At 54.2% G+C, this 15,392-nt stretch overlaps 1 protein-coding gene across 1 annotated transcript in view; it reads left to right on the plus strand.

The window, feature by feature from the left end:
* The first annotated feature begins 8,461 nt into the window (after positions 1 to 8,461).
* RASSF4 (Ras association domain family member 4) overlaps positions 8,462 to 15,392 on the plus strand; it is a 31,935-nt gene continuing 25,004 nt past the window's right edge. Inside the window, exon 1 of the mRNA XM_058671422.1 lies at positions 8,462 to 8,574. The gene's annotated coding sequence lies outside the window, so the exon portion shown is untranslated. The remainder of the gene's footprint in view (positions 8,575 to 15,392) is intronic.

Raw genomic sequence — 15,392 nt, forward strand, 5'->3', positions numbered from 1 at the left:
GGTTGAGGGTGTCACCCACCCCCCACCAGGGTATCAGTTTCCAGCTTCCAGGAACCTGGTTGAGACATTTGCAGGCCCCGGTCTCGAGTTCCTCTTTCCATAGCATAGAATTTCCTTTCCGTGAAATCAGTGGTGCTGGTATAAACTCAGAATCCAGGTTGCTAAGGACAAGAGTTGCTTCAGCCCGGCAAACCTTTTCTTAAAGATGCATGATTTTATTTGAAAGAATTATAGAGAGAGGAAACCTCACCAGCAAGAGTGAGAGAGAGGTTTTCCATTCATTGATGCAGTCTTAAATTGGCCACAGCGGCAAGGGCTGAACCAGGCAAAAGCCAGGAGCCAGGGGTTCCATCCAGGTCTCCCATTTAAGTGGCAGGGACCTAAGCATTTTGACCATCCTCTGCTACTTTCCCAGGGGCATTAACTGGGAGCTGGATCAGAAGTGGAGCATCCAGAACTTGTACCTGAGCTCACATGGGAATGCTGGTAGCACAAGGGGGCAGCTTAATGCATTGCACCAGCAACTGTTTACTAACAACTTAGAGTGTGGCCCAGGCAACACTCTGGGTGTTGATCCCGCCATGAGTGTAGCTGATGCGAGACAGACACGTTTGTTACAACAGTCGATTCAGAGCCAGGAGGGCAGAGTCGAGTTGCACTTGAACATCAGAACCTCCTCAGGGACACCATGGGCCACCCCAGGTCAGAGCAAGAGTGGCCAGTGTATGGGTCTCCCCAGCAGGCAGAACTCCACGTTGTTTGTGCCCTAGGAAAGACCCAAGGCAAAGAGCCAGGTCAACAAACATGCAGAGCCTCGACCCGCCCCAGGCATAAAACAAAGGGCAAAGAAATTGTCTGCTGGCTGCCCGGGAGCATAGCACAAACAGGAGGGCTCTGCCGCAGTTTCCTCCAGAGAGCAAGCTCCTTGCTCCCTAGCCAGCTGCAATCCCCACCCATGCTCAGCTCCCCTGGGACCCTGCTCAGGATGGCTTCTTCAGGGACCCTGCTCCTGACTGTGGAGCTCACTGGCTCCCTCCCTCCAGTCCCCCCCGCAGCCAGGGGCCAGACTGCCCACTCTCTTTTTGTCTACAGCCGCTTCCCGTTCTTCATCTTGACCCTGCTCATCCATGCCTGGAATCCTTGACTCCCATGGTACCTCTCCCTTCCTCCCATGGCAACTCAGTCAGGAACCCATCCCCCAGTGCCATAATGGGCAACTATTGGAAAGCAGCCCTACGCCACAACACATTCATTCTCTCTCTCTCTCTTCCCCCAGAACATGGGCTAGGGCTGGAACTGTTCACAACCGCCAGGAGTAACTAACCTCACACACTCAAGGTGACAATGGGCAACAAGGAGTAGGATGTGTACTCCCTGAAGATGAGTTTGAGACCCTGTATTTACCAACCTTTAGAACTACCCATTCCAGGGCTTTTCACAATGTCACATACCAAAGTCCCCTGTGGACTTTCTGTTCCTCTCCAGGGAAAGCCTCACAACCCACGGTATAGCTTACGCCCTGGCCTCTGCCAGATGCAGCAGCAAGAGAAGACCTGCTGGCTCCCAGACTCTTCCTCCCCTAGTAACCAAATCAGGCCCTCTGCCTGTTCTTCTGAGATTGATTTATTTGAAAGACATGATAACAGAGAGAGAGAGAGAGACAGAGCAAGAGAGAGCTTCCATCCTCTGGTTCACTCCTCAGATGGCCACAATGGCCAAAGCTGGGGCAGGGATCAGGAGCTTCTTCTAGGTCTCCCGTGTAGGTGCCGGGACCCAAGGACTTGGGCCAGCCTCTGCTGCCTTCCTGGGCACATTAGCAGAAACTTGAATCAGAGGTGGAGCAGCTGGGACTCAAATAGGCACTCCTGTGGGATGTTGGTGCTACACCACGGCACCAGCCACTTTGTAAATAGATTTTTAAAAACAGATTTATTTAGTTTTATTGCAAAGTCAGATATACAGAGAGGAAGATCTTCCATCCCATGATTCACTCCCCAAGTGACTGTGATGACTGGTGCTGTGCCGATTCGAAGCCAGCAGCCTCTTCCAGGTCTCCCACGCAGGTGCAGGGTCCCAAGGCTTTGGGTCATCCTCAACTGCTTTCCCAGGCCACAAACAGGGAGCTGGATGGGAGGCGGGGCTGCCAGAATTAGAACCAGCGCACGTATGGGATCCTGGCTAATACAAGGCAATGACTTGGGCTGCTAGGCCACCTCACCGGACCCGAAAATTTTTATTGGACCTCAACCATACTCATTCATTTGCATGTTGCCCATAGTTACTTTTTAATTATACATGCCATATGTGTGTGTGTGTGTGTGTGTGTGTGTGTGTGTGTGTGTGTTTATTTTATTTGAAAGGCAGCGGGATAGACTAGTTCTCCTCTACATTCTCATGGCAACCAGGGCTGGGCTGGGCTGGGCTGGGCTGGGCTGGAGCCAGGAGCCAGGAGCCCAGGATGAAGTGAATGAACTCTGGCCCCCCAGATGAACAGCAGGGACCCAGGTACTTGTGATCTGCTTCCAAGGGTGTGCATTGGCAGCAAGGCGGAGTCAGGAGCAGGTCTAGGAATTCAGATCTGGATGCTACCACACAGGCTGTGCCTGTGCCAAGCTGATGCCCAAATAGTTTTGATCCTTAGTCGGTTAGATTCACAGACATGAACCTCACAGACATGCTGGGTGACCACTTGCACGCACTTCTGTGTGTGTATTATGTGGACAATATGAAGGTACTGCAAATATTCATGAAACTACAGCTAAAAGATACGTTTGCTCTGGTGTAAAAAGGTTGAAATCCTTACCTAGGGAGAGGTCTTCACGTAGTTCCGGACAAATATGTCTTGGGATTTCAAATTGTTTTGTGCCCAAATCAGTTTATATTTTTAGCTTTCCCACAAGCTCTCTGAAATCCGTTTGTGGATGGGAGGAGTGTGTGTGTGTGTGTGTGTGTGTGTGTGTGACAGAGAGTATGTGTGTGCTCGTGTGGACTCCCGAGTGGCTGTGTCCCCTGCAGTGCTGTCACTTTGCAGAACCCTGACTACTGGTCATTTATTCACTCTCCTGAGAGTTTTCCAAATGAAAAGCTGCAGACAATTCCCAAATAGAGCCCAACTCAGGAGGCCTAGCCATCAGGCAGACGGCTCCATCCACCCTTCGACACACAGGTCAGTTCCCAGCTGCAAAGACTGAGGCGGCAACCCCCATCACACAGAGGACAACAAAACCAAGTGGTTTTCACGCAGACTGGGAGGTGGAGTCAGCTCAACTCAAACATCTCCTAAACACAGGGTTCACAGGTCAGGCCTGGTGGGCTGCGGCCAGCTTGGCCCTGCTCCTTGGGGAATTCTTAGCATTCCTTGGAAGGCTTGCTGGGACTTGGAGATCATGAAAGATGCAAGACTAGGCTTCCCTCCCACCCAGGGGAACAGCGCCAATGTCTGGCTCATTTGCTTTCCCAGCATGCCCTGAGGGGGTCTGTATGAATGACACAGACCGGAGCCTGGGACAGACAGCCCTTGTGTGGACAAATGGTCTGGGCACTCTCTCGAGCCGCCTTTCCCCGCCACTGCCTGCGGCATCTCCACTTCCTTTGGCTGCTTGGTTTCCCGGCTGGAGGGCCGCTCTCAGCTCCCGGCCCTGCCTCGTGCTACTCAAAGGAATTTCGTCTCCGGGCAACAGCAGGCTGGTGTCAGGGGACAGCAGTTTCTGAAGATGTTCTCCTGTGAAAAATACTGTTGGAGGAACCTTCAGTTTGAAGCTGAACCCTTCTAATGTAAAACAGGGCTCAGCCTCCTGTCTATTTCCCTTAGCACAGCATCCTTGCCTAACCCTTACTAGAATTCACTGACTTGATGGAGCAACCCAGCTGGCCTTACAAGGTTCTACCCACCAGACTCAAAGAGTCATTTGCTTTTCCGATAGCTAAGAACCTCGATGACCGATATTGTCCTGGAGTGATTTGTACAAGGGAATCCCAGGTCTGGGCAGAATGTGACTGCTGCCTTATAACCCCCAGACCCAATTTCAATGTGTAAGAACCTTCATCCCTGTCTCCTGGGGGAGCCCAGGAATTGAGTAATAGCTGTCCGGCTCTCAGTTCTGCACTTCGCAGTTAACGCCTACTTTCTTCCACCACCACCCCACATGGTCAGCAAGTGGCTTTCTGCACACTACCCACCTGGGGGGCTTCTACAAACAATGCCTCCAGCCAGTCTGGGAGGTTGTTCGGTACTAAGTGCAGCACACAGCCTCAGTGCTTGCCCGACCCGTGAGCAACACGAAGCACCTGCTGAACTCATCACAATCTTAGCTTAAAAACTTCAAAACAGCCTTTGCTCGGGAATCTTGCGTGGCGGTAACTACTCCCAGATTCACCTGCCTGATGTGATCTGCTCACAATAATTACAATATCCATCAGTAAAGAGCAACTTCTTAACAACCTGCGCCCCGCCCCCATCCTCCCTAACGCCTCCTCCCCAGAGCCACAGCTCCAAATTGTGGGTTGTGTGGATGGGTGAGGAAGGGTTGAGGGTCCCAGCAGAAGCCTGGGGAAGTGATTGGATGGCCATTCACCATCCTGCTACGTGCACTGTTGGATCCAATAGAAACAATTCTACATTTCCAGTCCCAGAAAGATAGAGAGGACTGGGGGAGGAGAAAGAGCTCTGAGTTACCCACAAGCCAGGACTTGCTGTTATTTACTGGTCTTTATCATTGTCACAGTGCCTGGGGCTGGCACTTCAGTGTGGCCAGTAATGCTGATGCCTGCAGCACTAACATACTATATAGGCACTGGTTCTGCTCTACCCAGATTTTGAGATCTGCAGATATCATTAGGAGTCTGAAGTCGATGCAAACGCACAATGGCAGTCTGTTCAGGCTAGCCTGGGCTCCCAGCCGTCACCCAGCCCAGGGGGACTAGGGAGAGGGCAGCAGCAATAGCAGTAGTAGCAACAAGGTTGGACAGCACAGGATTGTTTTTTATTTTTTAAGATTTATTTTTCAGTTTTATCACAATCAGATATACAGAGAGGAGGATAGACAGAGAGGAAGATCTTCCGTCCGATGATTCACTCTCCAAATGAGCCGCAACGGCCGGTGCTGCGCCAATCCGAAGCCAAGAGCCAAGAACTTCTTCCAGGTCTCCCACGTGGGTGCGGGGTCCCAAGGCCTTGGGCCATCCTCGATTGCTTTCCCAGGCCACAAGCAGGGAGCTGGATGGGAAGCGGGGCTGCCAGAATTAGAACTGGCGCCCATATGGGATCCCAGCGCGTTCAAGGCGAGGACTTTAGCTGCTCAGCCACTGTGCTGGGCCCAGCACAGGGTTTTTATACACTTCAGGCCAATTCCACACAATTCTACAGTCATGATAGGTCAGTTTAACTGTTTAACTTTTAAGAAGAGCAAGTTGGCAGGCTTCTATTGGTGGGTTTGAAGCAAGGAACTTCAAGCAGTACAAACCGGTGGCCTGTTGGGGCAGTGAGCAAGTCTTATCTGACAAGCACACCAGGGGCCTCCTTCCTAAGGAGTGCTCTGCCTATATACCTGTCAGGTGTCACGTAGGCTGTCAGTTCTGGAGTTCACACAGCCCCCCAGCCAAATAAGCAAGGCAGAAACCACAAAAGCAGAAAACACTGAGGTTCCTCAGTTCAAGTCCTGGCTCCACTTCTGAGCCAGCTGCCTGCTATTGTATCCGGGAAAGCAGCAGAGGATGGCCCAAGTACTTGGGCCCCTGCCTCCTATGTGGGAGCCCAGGGTGGAACTCCAGGCTCTTGACTTGAGGCTGGCTCAGACTTGATTATGTGGGCAAACAGGCAATGAGCCCACAAATGGATGATCTCTACTCCCTTTCCCTCTGGCTCTCTATCTCCCTGTAGCTCTGCCTTTCAAATGAATAAATGCGTCTCTAAACGAAACAATAGTGTCCAACCCCTACAGCTGTGTGGATAATATGTGGGATGCCGTAGCTTTAGCCACTGGGACACAGGGAGCACCTGATGAACCTCAACTCCATTCACAGCTGCAAATGGAAGCTGTCAGCTTCAACCACCCGGAAGCCTTCCTGGCGGGGGTTCCACAAAGAACTCTGGCGCACTCCCAAAGTTCTTCCTCAGTCTGCTGTAGGGCCTGGGCACCGTTTTGTTTAAACATATCTGCTGTAAGAAAAGAAAGAAAGGAAAGAAAGGAAAGAAAGGAAAGAAAGAAAGAAAGAAAGAAAGAAAGAAAGAAAGAAAGAAAAGAAAGAAAGGCTAATTATGTATTTAGAGACGATCAGATAAGGCAGAGAGCACATACCCACCGACTTTCCAGGCTGATCCCAGGAATCAGTCTCTCAATCCTTTTGTCCCACACAGGTGGCAAGGACCCAACCCCAGGACGCTGGAGTCAGGAGCCCAATGGGAGCTCAATCCCCAGCTCCCTGACTTTAGGAAAGATGCCCTAACAAGTGCGTAGCCTCTCTGCCAAACACCTGCCCCCTCCAGGTAACTTGAATCTTCAGCCCAAATACCAAGCCCAAAGGTTGCTAGCCTAAGGTGACCCCACCTAGTTTTGTAAAGAAAATGTTATCAGGCTACACCCAAAGAAGCAAATAGTGCTACTGATGCTGGCTGCTGACACGCGGCAGGACATTTTCATCCTGATGCATGACTCTTCCAGAGCGGACGTGGGTTAGACACTCATATTCTGTTCTTAGAGATCAGCTCCAGCAATATGTTTCGGAGTGGTCAGTGCGGTGGTGAGATGCTAGCTGGGGCAGTCACAGCTCATCTCAGAGGCCATCTGGGTTTAGGCCCCAGCTTCCTGCTAACACGCATGCTGGGAGGGAGCAGGTGACGGCTCAGGTATTCGGGGACCCCTGTCACCCTCGTGGAGATCGGGATGGAGTCTCTGGCTCCCAGCTTTGACCTGGCAGCCCCCTGGCAATGTTAAGCACTTGGGAAGTGAGCAGATGGCAGATTCATATTCTCTCTCTCTCTCTCTCTCTCTTTCTCACTCTCTCCTGTTCTTCCTTGCCTCTCCCCCCAGCCACCCCCAAGCAGGAAGTGGCTATTGGGTTGTGGACTAACCACTGTACCCACAGCGCCCAAGGCTGGGCTGGAGGCCGTCCCACTGAGGCCCGCCAGCAAGGCGGATCAGGGACCCTGACCCCACCCAATGGGGTCCCTGGGAGCCAGAGTGCTGAGGGAGCTGCTGGGATCCCCCCCACCCTCGCCATGGCACACAAAGGGGTGAACACGCTGGCCTGACTCCAGGCTAAGCCCCGCCTGGGAGAGCCTTAGCTGGAACGAGGTCAGAAGGAATAAATCACGGGGGGTGGGAGTGTGCTGGAGATCTCCAGAGAATTCTGTATCGCCCTGGGAGACACGCGTGGACTTCTCCTGTCCCTCCTGTCCCATTGGGTGTTTTAAGTTTTAATCTGCCATATGGGCAGTTCTGCTTAAGTCTGTCTTTCTTTCTCTCTCTCTCTCTCTCCCTTCTCTCTTCTAAGCAGAGGAAAGTGAATTCTTCTCCAATCAGCCAGGGGGAGTAATGTAACTTTGTTTTTGTTATTCTTTATTTTTTTCTTCTTCTTATAAAAATATCTAGTTGAAAGTGTGAGAGAGAACGTTCTTTCAATGATCTAACCTGGGCCATCTTTCTGTTTCCCCCAGGGCACATTAGCAAGGAGCTGAATTAGAACTGGGGCAGCCAGGATTGGAAGTGACAGCATGACCGGGTTCTTCTGAGTTTTACCCACCGTTTTTTAGGTCTCGTCGTTTTTTTGTTTGTTCGTTTTTTAGGTGGGGTCGGACACCTAGACTGTGAAAGGGTAAGTGTGACTTGTGAGGGTACATCAACCATGTGTGACACCTACCTCCCCAGCCAGCAGAGGGGGTTCTGAGATCCTGCTCAACTTCAGCTCTCACCTCCACTTGCAAAATTCAGAAGGGGAAACAGGTGTAGGGTGTTGGGGGGACAAGGAACGACTTAGGGGCCCTGTGACTTTCTAGAAGTTCCAGAGCAGGCTCTGAGCAGACCTGTGGCCCAGGACTGCAAAGTCTGACCCAGATGAGTCGCTTCCCCTCGTATGCCCCTTCCTAGCCACCAACGGGTCGGGCCACTGCCCAGTCTCCTCCGCGGGTAAGGATGAGCTAAAACCAAGGCCAAGACAGACTACGACAAGCAAACGCCCCGGCTTGTGTGAAAAGCCCCTGGCTGGCGCGCACAGAAGCAGAGGCGGTGCCCCCGGGTCGCCCTTTATTGGAGGCTTCACGGCCCGCTGTGCCCCAGGGGTCTTTGGGTTCTGCAGTCTCTGGGCGTCCCAAGGATCCTGGGGCGCGCACCCCCGCTGCCCGGGCACTCCGGAGGCGGGCGGGACGCGGACACGGCTAACCCATCGCGGAGGGCGGGGTGGACAGGGGGTGCCGATTGGCTGCTGAGGAAGTCAGGGGCGTGCCCGGGGCGGGGTGAGGGACGGGCCCGAGCGGCTGGCGGCGGAGGCTCGGAGCTTGCAAGGGGCCTCAGGCTCTGCAGAGTGCTGGGGTCTGGCCGATCACTGGCTGTGGCTTCTGGGGCGCGCTCTGACTGCACGGTGAGTAATGCGCGCGCGCGGGGGAGAGCTTGTGAGGGGTCCACGGGTTGGCGCACCCCGACCCCGGCACGGCCACCAGGCAGGGGCGCTGGTGTCTAGGCACCTGTGTACTGAGGCCGGCGTGCGCGGGTTCCCTGCTTCTGCCTTTCTGGCGCAGCGCAGGGCTTCAGGCCCTTGGCGGCGAGAGGGGTTTGGGTCTGATGCCTGCCTCTTCCAGGGCGGAGGCTAGGTGAACTTGGCCGGCGGCTACACCTGTGGCCACCAAGTCCCTCTGCCCAGCCATTCTCCTTGAAGCTTTGGTCTTTGGGAGAAGAGCTCTCTGCCCTCCCAGTGGAACATAGCAGTGGAGACCACAGCAGAAGGAACTTGTCTCACAACCCCATCAGAGCTCATGGCAATTATTGCCATGTTCTGAACCCTACCATGACTCCCCTGTTAGATGCAAAACCGGAAAGGGTTGCGGAGTTGTTTGTCTTCTCCCAGGTCAGTGGGTGACAGAGCTGGAATTGCAACCCAGAGCCTGCTGTGTCCCTCCAGGTCTCCTGTCCCTCCCGGCTTCTCCCCTGGCTCCTGAGCCTGCCCATTGCCTCCCTCACTCTGTGTGGGACTCGGCCCACTCCTGAAAGATTCCTGCAGATTTTGGGGAATCCAGCCCAGTCCTGACTCCCCCCGGGAGGGAGGCCTCCTCTCACACCAGGACTCCTGCCAGGACTGGCCAGCTGGTACTTTCTCAGAACACCGCCAAAACTTAAGCAACTGTGCTTCAAGTGGGAATAAAATAAGGTGGGGACGTGGCACCCCAGGGCTGGGCTTGGAGAAAGCTGCCCTGAGCTGATTCTGTGGTGGCATCACTCACTGCCCACTGTCCTGAAAGCATCCATTAGCATCTGTCGCCAGAAACAGTGGAAACAAACAGGAAGAAAGCTCTCTGGGGCCCCCCATGTCACTCTGCAGAATGTCTAGGTACTGCCGCTGGGGCCAGAGGTGCTAGGGAGAGGGAAAGGGGCAGCACAGAAAGGGAAAAGGGACACGAGGGAGAAGAAGAAGGAAACCATAGCTGGAAGTAGCATTCGGGGTTGTAGTTCTTGTCTCTGAGGGTGACCTCTGATTGCACTTGTTGGAGTTGTGATTCTGTGTGGCGCTGAATGGACCGGGAGGAGGGCTGAGGGAGTAGGGCAGCATCCACCTGGAACCCAGGAGTGGGGGCAGACCCCACATGAGACATCCCGTGGGTGGCTTTGAGGCTGAGGGTGGAAATGGATGCCCAGGATGTCCCAGGGTTAGAGCCAAGTGGGTCTGGACCCCCACTAGGAAACGTGAATGAAAAACCTGGGCTGCAGAGTCCCTGTTCCATCGGAGGCCCTGCTGCCCAGTGTGGACAGGGCAGTGCCAGAGCATCCTGTGTCACCCTGCTGCCCAGTGTGGACAGGGCAGTGCCAGAGTGTCCCATGTCACCTGTCCGAGGTCCTGCTGCCCAGTGTGGACAGGGCAATGCCAGAGTGTCCCATGTCACCTGTCCGAGGTCCTGCTGCCCAGTGTGGACAGGGCAGTGCCAGAGTGTCCCATGTCACCTGTCCGAGGTCCTGCTGCCCAGTGTGGACACGGCAGTGCCAGAGTGTCTTGTGTCACCCTGCTGCCCAGTGTGGACAGGGCAGTGCCAGAGCGTCCCATGTCACCTGTCCGAGGTCCTGCTGCCCAGTGTGGACAGGGCAGTGCCAGAGCGTCCCATGTCACCTGTCCGAGGTCCCTCCCACATCCCTACCACCCCTCTCCTGGACTTTCACAAGGTCACACGGGATTATGATGGTGGGACTGATGAGTTTGGGGTGGGGCTGAGGTCGAGGCTGAGTGATCAGCCTATCACGGGGCACGTGGAGCAGTCTTCGGAAACTGCTCTCAAGTGAACTCAGATCAAGGAGGAAGTGGCTGCCCTTCCCGGAGCTGCTTCCTCAGTTCTCTTGCGTCTGTTAAAGGGGACCTTGTTGCTCCCGGCTCTCCTATGCTGACTGCCTCGGGGTCTTCTCCCTAGAGGTGACCACTGATGCCCGGAAGCCCCCAACCCTTGACTTTGGGGAGCAGAGAGCAGTGTGGGTCATACGCCCCCTTAGCAGTGTTGCTGGGAAAGCCCTGGCTCACAACCCGACTGGGGTTTGACCAAGGGCCAAGGACGGCACGATGGACTGAGGTCCCTTGCTGAAGCCCAGCTCATGCCAGGACCTCTGCACCCTGTCTCTGCCTATGACATGTTCCTGCAGACATTCTGGACCTAGGATCTGGGGGCCTGGGGGTAACCCCGACTCGCCAACTCCTGCCTTAATAAGCACACAGAGACCTCTTTTTTTTTCCCAGGGGGATTTTGTTAAGGGTCAAAACCTCTGAGGGGTTTCATGTCCCTAGGCTTCTGAGACCCACAGTGGCTCCCAGCGAACTAGCTCCATGTGGCCTCTAGGCCTGGGACAGTTTGGAAGGACAGGTGGGGTCATAGAAAGCCAGGCAGTCAGGGGCACAGCTGGGATCCAGGACTTCCAAGAGCTGGCCCTCTGCCATGCAGTCCCAGGTCCAGGAATCCTGGCTGGGGGGCCATTCTGGGCACCTGTTTGGCGCCAAACCACCCTTGTTTTCCTTGGATCTCCTCTGCTAAAGGCAGGAGGTGAGGCTGGTGCGAGGATGGGGCAGCAGGAGGCTTGGTCATTAAGGTCAGGAAGCTTTGTGGGGACAGCTGGGGTTGGGGAGTTGGGCTCTGCAGAGGAGGCTTTGTCAGTGGGAACCCAGGATGGTGGCTCAGAAGGGGCTTAGCCAGGCGGCCGGGGTTAGCCAAGGGCACATGGGAGAAAGGAGGTAACGGGTGGTGCTGTGGCTGTCTCCCTGTTGCTCTCAGGGTTGGGCTGAGGCTGGGATGGGGAGGGAGGGGTGGTGTGGCTGGGCCCCAGGGAGTGATGGTGATGGGGGATGCGTGTTAAAGGTGGACAGCACGGGGGCTGTGCAGGTTGGGAGGAGGCAGGACCGGCAGCTGCTGAGTCGCCTCCTCTGTGTTTGAACAACTGGCTTTGTGCACAAGACAGTACCACTAAGTCACGGCCATGTCCAGCCAGACCCCCTTCATGGAGGTGGCTGACTGTTTCCCGGGGTCCAGCCCCTGCTATTGGCTGGCTAACAGGTGCATGAGGACACTTGAGAAGGCTCATTGTCTGCGGGCCTGGCCACTGACCCTGGCCAGCATATGAGGTTGGAGCTGCAAGGGGAGTAGAGAACCAGGCCTCGCAGGAATGCAGGATGGGGTGGCCTGCACCTGCTGCCTTCCTCCTGCTGGTGCCAGCCTGGCTGGGAAACTCCCAGCGGCACTCCAGCGTCTGTCCTCCTGACTTTGGCTTCTCTAGCCATGTGCCATATCCCTGCAGGGACTTTGAACCTGGGAGCCGAGGCTGGGAAGACACAGGATGTGGGCCCCTGAGCCCCAGCAGTGGTGAGCGCATAGAATGTCGGACAGCATTAGGTGTCTGACTTCCCGGACACACACAGAACAAACGAGGCACCCAGGCGAGGGCCCCTCTGCCTGGGTTGGCCATCCGGGCGGAGTGGAAGGCAGGCAGCTCATCAAAAGGCTTTCCCATGCACACTGTGTAGCATCGTGGACATACCACTCAGTCATTCCTTCTTTTTTTCACACTTGAAAGGTAGCATGGGGCCCCCCAGAGTGATCTGGGCAGTAACAGAGTCCTGTTTATGGCCGAGAGGGCGAGAGAGAGCAGGTGCACCGTGCTGGCCTTTGTCCCTCAGTTGCTGGGTTAGGCTGTGCTGCCGGCTGTCGCTGTCCCTGCATGGCCATGGCTGGCAGAGCAGCCACTGAAGTGGAAATGAAGACAGCTTGTACACATGCGCTTGGCGAGCCACCCTGGGACCCCTCCCCTGGGACACAGAGCCTCTAGCCTGAGAAGCAAACAAACTCCACTGAATTGCTGAGTGCCCTGGAGCCTAGGGCGGGGCAAGGCCTGGACAAAGAGAGAGAGGGCTGGGGCGGAGAGAGGGAGGAGCTAGCAGGGGGATGGGGGACTTGGGCCTGTCCAGCGGCATCTGTCCTTCTGGCTCTGATCATAACGATATGCCTGGTGTAGGCGGGCTCCGTCACAATCCTCTCCGCATCTTTGCTTCCACCCCATCGACCTCTCCTGAACCAGTGTGACTGGGATTTGATTAGAAGATGCCATGACTGTGTAGGAGGCATCTGGTGCCCAGGGAGGTCATTTCTTGCCACTCAGAAGTTGGCAAGAAGGGGCCCCGGCACGGGAGTCTAATGGCTAAAGTCCTTGCCTTGCACGTGCCGGGATTCCATACAGGCACCTGCTTCCCATCCAGCTCCCTGCTTGTGGTCTGGGAAAGCAGTTGAGGACGGTCCAAAGCCTTGGGACCCTGCACCCGAGTGGGAGACCTGAAAGAAGCTCTTGGTCCTGGCTTCGGATTGGCACAGCTCTGGCCGTTGCAGTCACTAGGGGAGTAAATCAGTGGACAGAAGATCTTCCTCTCTGTCTCTCCTCCTCTCTATACATCTGATTTTCCAATAAATATTTTTAGGAAATCTTTAAAAAAAAACAAAAAAAGAAGTTGGACAAGTGGCTGCCTTATTGTTCCGGGGCAGGGGGGAGCTGTGCACAGTCACAGCAGTGACCTCGGGTGGACCTGGGAGACCCCAAGCATGACCCTAGGAGCAGGGAACGAACACACAGGACTGCTACACAGTGTTTGCGCTTGGAGCTGGTTCTGTAGCCATTCTGCACTCCAGACCGGGTGTGGGCTGTGGCCCATCAAGACCAGGCTCCTGGCTTCCTTTGAAGCTTCAGGACAGCTGCCCAAGGCCAGGAGCAGTGAGTGTCCCTCCAACAGATTCCATGGAATCTGTGACCGTGGAATTCCTTAGCTGAGTCACCTCCTTGCCTCGACAGACACTTCTGTGTCTCAGACCTGCTCGGTACAAGGATATTCCAAAAGGTTCATGGGAAAAATTGCAGTGAAAAGATAAGTTTATTTTGATGCAAAAACTTCTTTTTGCAACCCATGCCTATTTGCTCGCTCTTTCTTTTCTCTCTCTCTCTCTCTCTTTTTCTTTCTTTCTTTCTTTTTTCTTTCTCTCTTTTTCTTTCCTTCCTTCCTTTTTTCCTTCTTCTTCAGATAGGAAGTGACACAATACTATAACAAGTTAATCCTCTGCCTGCCAGTCCCAGCATTCCAAATAGGCTCAGGTTTGTGTTCCAGCGGCTCCATTTTGCAGTTCAGCTACCTGCGAATGGCCTGGGAAAGGGGCAGAAGAATCCTAAGTCCCGGGGCCTATACCCACAGGGGAGACCCAGAAGAAATGCCTGTTTCCTGGCTTCAGATCAGTGCAGCTCTGACCGTTGCAGCCATTTCAGAAGCGAACCAGTAGAAGGAAGATCTCTCTCTGTCTGTCTCTCCCTCTCTCTTTGTAACTTTGAATTTCTAAGTAAAATAAATAAATTCTAAAATTATATATATATATACACATATATACATTATATGATCTGTAATTATGTTTATTTTATATAAACATAGTACATTTACATATTATTCATATAATACATGATGTATCACATATGTGTTATAACATAATATATGGTTATATATGCATTATCTATAATTTTATGTATATAATTATATCTACACATTCTCCATTGATTTTTGAAAAAATCTCTCATGGATTCTAAATGTTTTTTGCACCCAAATAAATGTGTCTTTTAATTCTGTTTTCCACGAGCTTCTGGAAGTACCCTCCTGTGCAGAATTAGACAAGAGCTGACTGCTGGGGGAAGGCGGTGGGCCACCTGTCGCGTGTTAGCTTGGGCTCAGGGCTCCCAACGAGGGAGTGGCAAAGCAGGAAAGCCGGCTTGCTGACCGCATGGTGCTCCTGCATCCCGGGGCCTTTGGGGGCCACAGCAGTAAAGCCAGCAGGGTTTACTGGGAGGAGCATCGCCAGAGCGGAAAGCTGAGTGCAGTACTTGCCCACGTTCAAGGGCAGAGGACAGCAAGGGGCCATCCAGCAGCCCTGAGCTGCTCCACCAGACTGGCTTGCAGGGCAGCAAGCAAGTGTGGGCTGGAAAGCAGGATGCAGGGAAAGAAGGCGTAAGAGCAAGACAAACACTAACTTCCTGTTGCTTCTGTCCAAACCCTGACCTTCCTGTAGCGATCCCACTGCAAGCAAGGCAGCAGGGAGCTGGGGGACCCATGGGGTCGGCCCTCAAGACCCAGGCTGCGGTGGCTCCTGCCTCACCACTGTTTAAGGAACTACCCGGTGGCCACCCCTCTTTCCAGGGGTGCTGAGGCTCTGCGGAACTGAAACCCTGTTTTGAAATCCTGGTTGCCAGCATGCTGTGGGAGGGCCCCTGCTTCTGGCCTCCATGACCCTGTGTTCCTGTGTCCCTGTGCAAGAGATCTGGCCTGCCTCTCCTCGGTGCAAGGCAGCAGGAGTTACTTAGAAGCTGGTCCTGAGGCCCAGGAAGCCCACTTCCCCCTCCATCAGTCTCCAACATTATTTCTTCCCTGATGCCAGCACAGGTGCAGGGGTCAAGGATGGACACAGAGCGCTGAACAGGTACCCGAGGGCACGGGGTGCCCTGCCGCGAGGGGCTCTGGGTCTGAGTCTAGCCCAAGGCCCTCAGGAATATTTGTATGCACACAGGGAGGGCAGAGGTGAGAAGGCTGGTTGGGTGTGAAGAGAAAGGAGGTGGGGGCGTGGCTTGGGAATGCGCTGACCTCATGGTGAGAAGGGCATGTGTGCTCCCTGCTTTATGATGTCTCCCAACCCGGGACCC

Source organism: Ochotona princeps, chromosome 13, assembly GCF_030435755.1.
Source record: "Ochotona princeps isolate mOchPri1 chromosome 13, mOchPri1.hap1, whole genome shotgun sequence".
Classification (NCBI taxonomy): Eukaryota; Metazoa; Chordata; class Mammalia; order Lagomorpha; family Ochotonidae; genus Ochotona; species Ochotona princeps.